The following is a 5292-nucleotide window of genomic DNA, read 5'->3' as shown; positions in this document are numbered from 1 at the left end:
CTTAAGTGCCCTATCATTCTCTTTTTCTCTACCTCTAGCACCAATGTCAACCACAAGAAAGAGGAAAAGGAGATCTCTCCGGCGAGGACGAGGAGCTCATGTCACTCCAATCTTGAAGCTCTGAGGAGGCCATCGTCTCCACTGGTGACGAGGATGAAGAGATGCACTTTTTCTTTGGCAATTCTGTTGGCTAAAATATGAGGTTATTGTTTGATTTGTTTGTAGCATATCATCCATATAAGTTCGACAAAGAAAGAAACCAGTGGAAGAAATGAGGTGCGGTGCGGTGAAGTTCATGGAGCTCCATGGTAGGGTTTTAGTTGTGTTCCAATAATAAATTAGGGATTTTAATTTTATAGCTATAATTGTGGTTTTCTGTTCATCTATGTCGTGTAATTGTCTGATAAATTGTTAGTGTACTTATTTTGAGTGTTTTGACTTACAAGGTGTAGAGCTGTTTAATTTTTAGATTCCTAAATGAGCCGTCCTTAAATCCCAATTACTTTAATTCCCATCACTATTTACATAGTATAATAATGGAACAGCTTCTTTCGATTTTATTTTTATTCTTTTTTATTTTTGGAATTATCTCTATTTCAGGTTTTCAACATGAATTTACATAGTTTGGCTTATTTGATTTTCACACCCTTAAATTTAACAACACAGAGCAGGTTGACAACTATTGTTGAGATATATAGTCCCACATTGATTAGATGGGCAACTAATATGGCCTTTATAAGGCCTTGGGCACTCCCACTCCTTGAGCTAGCTTTTGGGGTGGTGACCTCAAGATTCTTAACAAAGAGCCTCACCGTCCCCCGCTTTAAAAAGTAGAATTAAAATAAATAAAAAATTCCACGCTTCTAGCCTAAAAGGCTCTTGCGTGAGGGGGCGTGTTGAGATATATAGTCCCACATTGATTAGATGGGCAACTAATATGGCCTTTATAAGGCCTTGGGCACTCCCACTCCTTGAGCTAGCTTTTGGGGTGGTGTATCTCAAGGTTCTTTACAACTATTCCACATATGCTTAACTTTTTTTTGTGCAGTATATGTGGTGAAGATTGATTAGACAGTGTTTCATACTTTCATGTGTATTAGTGGTTAGCAGTGTCAATACTTTCGATTGAAGTTTGTCAGAATATCTAGAGGATATCTCATGATTATAGGTATTTTTGTCAATTATTATTCTTTCTTTATATATTTCTATAAAGTAACCATGTAAAAGTTTGTTAGTTGAGTTATATATATATATATATATATATATATATATATATATATATATTGGAGGTATTTTTGTTGTAAGACTTGAGAATCTCCAGCTATGTAGCTAGCGTGATATATATGATATTTTCATCTATAAATGTAATTTAGAGGTGTTTAGCTTAATGAATCCACAAGTTCTGAAGCTTTTAAATAAACAAACTAATGTTATTTACCAAGTTATTTGTGAAGCTTGATTTGCGATTTTTGTATGGTAAAAGTTCCACTGAAAATAACAAGGTAACATCAGTCATTACAGATCTCATCCAAGGTATATTTTTGGAACTATATAAATCCCCTGTTTTAAGGTTTAATTTTTTATGAGTAAGCCTCAAACCACTGTTATCTGATTTTCTGAAGCTTAGGAACCTCATAAGCACCTCTTCATATTCCGTAGCAATTGCAAATTCTTGTACACCTCATTTTATAGTTTATTTGAATTTTATCCTCTTAGTTTGCAAGTAATACTGTAGATTATTTGTTTTAATAAAAAACTATTGTAGAATGTGTGTTTCTAAGTATTATTGCCTTTCCACAATTCTTCAAGAGTCCCTAACTTTGTGAGCTTGTGGCCTTCCTCGTAAACTTGAGTGCAACTAAAGTTCTAACGAAACAGAAACAGGTACCCATGGCTATGAGATTGTAAGGCAATATCCTTACTCATATTAAGTATTTAATTTTCTGTGTTTAGCTTAGAGCTTCTTCAGTTAACTTGATTGTTGACTTCTTACATTCTGAAATTGTTATGGTCAGCTATGCATGGGTTATATGAAATTCTTTTCAGTAGTGGCCTTTTTTTATTTAATAAAATTGTAAATTTAATTTGTTCCTATGTAACTCGATAACCCATTGTTATGATGCAGGCTCGTTTCTTCTTTCAACAACTAATATCTGGGTCAGCTATTGCCATGCAATGGTAATTAAACTTTCCCCTTTCTTCACTGTCCAATCTAAATTGTGTTGACCACTATACTCTGCATTGGAATGTAGTATAGGTAAAGTTTCATTCTTCTGAACATTATGTTTGAAGTATCAGTCTTCTGTGTAATATGTCTCTTCATGAAGCAAGCATGTCACCGGGACCTGAAGATGGAAAACACTTTGTTGGATGGAAGCCCAGTGCCTCGTTTGAAGATATGTGATTTTGGGTACTCCAAGGTAAGGGTATCTTTATCTAGCTAGTTCTTCATGGTGTGAGTTCCTTGCTTACCTATTTTAATGGGATATGTTAGGTTGAGTGATATTTACCTTCAATAACTTTATGCTTCTGAGTGTTTTTTTAGTTTCCTTATGTGAGTTGCTTTTGTTCTTCATGACTGTTTATGGTGAATTTGGATAATCTAAATTTTTTAATGAGCTTGTTTGAACTTCTAAAGAGCATTGGCATAGTGGCATTCCCTTACTCTGTTTAAAATTTTGAACTGCTTCTGCTTGTGTCTATGTTCTCATTATAGGTGTAATGGTGCATGAAAATAGGATGGTATTATTACCATACTGTCAAAGCTTTATAACATATGCCTATTGTTTGCACTTGCAGATGGTGCTCTAACAGCTGTTCAAAACTTGGTATTCACTTCTATATGTGGCATTATACACTCAATCATTAGCGGTCAACCTTTGCTGATTTTGGGAGTGGCAGAGCCTACCGTGATCATGTACACCTTTATATTCAATTTTGCAAAAGAAAGACCAGAGTTGGGCCAGAATCTATTTCTGGCATGGACTGGATGGTGAATAAGTTTTTCTTTTGAATTTTTTTTCTTCATTTTTTTTGGAGACCCTGATTTTTTTGTTCTAGTACCTTCCATCATGACGTGACTTAACATTGTCCTGTTTTTTTTATAACTTAAAACTTGATGTCTTGTATAAATTCTTCAATAAAAGAATAAAAAAGCTTACATATCCAAAGGGTTTGGAGTTTGGTTCACGTTTTATTGTACGTGTTTACTATTTTGCACGAGCTATATGTAATATTATTTTCTTTATTGATGTAATTTTATTAAATTTGAAATATTTTTTATTAAAAAAATCATATATTTAGCCACATTCATGATGAATGTGGCTAAAAGTTTTTTTAGACATAAATAGCCACATTTTTTTATTGTGGCAAATTATACAGTTTAACCACATTTATAAAGTGGCTAAATTATAATAAATGTGGCTAAAAAAAGGCTACCACACTCTATCAAAATGTGGCAAAGTGAATAAAATAATGTGGTTAAATTATTGCAACACCACTATTAGCCACATTTAATTAAAATGTGGTAAAGTTAATTTGCCACATTTTTTATCAATGTTTGCCACATTTTTTAATGTGGCTAAATAACACTTTTTTTGTAGTGTATTTACAAACGACTATTCAATCCTAATTACAAGCGTTACATATTTATTTAGTAAATACCAACATATTGACCACAAAGCAAACTCTGAAATGTTATGGAATCTTCAATTTGAATTTAAAAATAGCCTCAGTTGTTTTTAGAGTCTATTAAAGGTTTTCTCTCTCAATGACAGACTTTGTTTAATTATAAATAGAATTCCTTCCTTTTGACTTAAGTTTTATCTTGGAGGGATCCACTTAGAGCTGTCAAAACGGGCCAGCCTGACCCATTTAGCCATAGCCCAAGTGGGTTAGGGTCAAAAAGCCCGCAGGGCCAAAAGCCCACAATGATATAGATCCACACGGGCCAAAACCCTATGGGTTAGGGCCAGCCCGTGGGCCTTCTAAAAAAATAATATGTATTTTTTTAAAAAAATATTTATAATAAAATGGTGCGTAGAAATTATTAGAAAAAATAAAATTAATAGTTTTTAGAAAATTGTCACTTTTTAAAAAAATTATTGCATACAAATTTTTTCGTAAAAAGTTTTGACAAAAAATGTTTCTGTAAAAAAATTGACGAAAAAAAAAATTCGTCACAATTCTTTACAGAGTCAAAATTCCGTAAAAGTTTTTGACGAAAAAATTTCCATCGAAATTTTTGACGAAAAAAGTTTTTGTTGAAATTTTTGACGAAAAAAATTTCCGTCGAAATTTTTGACAAAAAACGTTTTTGTTGAAATTTTTGACACAAAAATTTACGTCAAAATTTTTGACGAAAAAAGTTGTTGTCGAATTTTTTGACGAAAAAAATTTCCGTCAATTTTTTTGACGAAACACATTTCCGTCAAAAAAATTTGACGAAAAATATTTTTGACAAAATTTTCGATAAAAAATATTTATATCAAAATTTAAACGGAACACATTTTTGTTAAAAATTTTCCACGAAAATTATTTCTGTAAAAAACTTTGACGAAAATATTTCTATAAAAAATTTCAACGAAAAAAATATTATGTCAAAAATCTTTACGAAATCTAAATTCTGTCGAAAGTTTCACAGATACATTTCCCTCAAAAAATTTGAAAAAAAATATTTCCGTTGTAATTTTATTGGGTCACATTTTCATCGAAGATTTTTGACGGAAAATATTCCGTCAAATTTTTTGAAGGAATTCATTTTTCCGTCAAAACTTTTGATGAAATTTTTTCGTTGTAAATTGGTTGAATATTGTAGCCCGCGGGCCAGCCCCAACCTAACCTTATAATGAGAGGGCTTTAAAAGGATGAGCTTAAAATGGCCCCATTACATAGAGGGCTAAAATTTTATAGGGCTGGCCCTTAGGTTTGAGCCCTTTTTGACAGCTCAAGACTCATCCACTTTTGCACGAACCTACAATTTTTATACAAAATTAGCTTGTACCTTAATATCCCTTATAATGAGATCCACTCTTATTAGCGAGTGTATATTTGGATTATAGATTGCAAAATTAATTTTAGATGAATTTGTTTTTAATCAAAAGTAGAATTGTAATCAAATGGTTATATTTGAATACATTTATCTAAAAGGTAGATAAAAACTACGGATGTTTCTAACTCAATGTAAAAATTACTTTTCTTCACTTCCACTCAAATCATAGTTTGAGAACAAAATTGCATTTGACACAATTTTAGTCAAACATACTAATTTGAGATTGGAATTTGAACTGTGGT

At 32.0% G+C, this 5292-nt stretch overlaps 1 long non-coding RNA gene across 1 annotated transcript; it reads left to right on the top strand.

Annotated features, from left to right (window-relative positions):
• LOC133308437 (uncharacterized) lies at positions 1-3132 on the top strand. Its single transcript, XR_009751162.1, has 3 exons — positions 1-308; positions 2126-2420; positions 2800-3132. It is a non-coding gene; the product is annotated as an uncharacterized LOC133308437 (long non-coding RNA).
• The last annotated feature ends 2160 nt before the right edge of the window (positions 3133-5292 follow it).

Source organism: Gastrolobium bilobum, unplaced genomic scaffold (genome assembly GCF_033153095.1).
Source record: "Gastrolobium bilobum isolate Gb01-03AN ecotype WA unplaced genomic scaffold, APGP_CSIRO_Gbil_v1 utg8372, whole genome shotgun sequence".
Classification (NCBI taxonomy): Eukaryota; Viridiplantae; Streptophyta; class Magnoliopsida; order Fabales; family Fabaceae; genus Gastrolobium; species Gastrolobium bilobum.
This window is presented reverse-complemented; position numbering and strand designations above follow the sequence as displayed.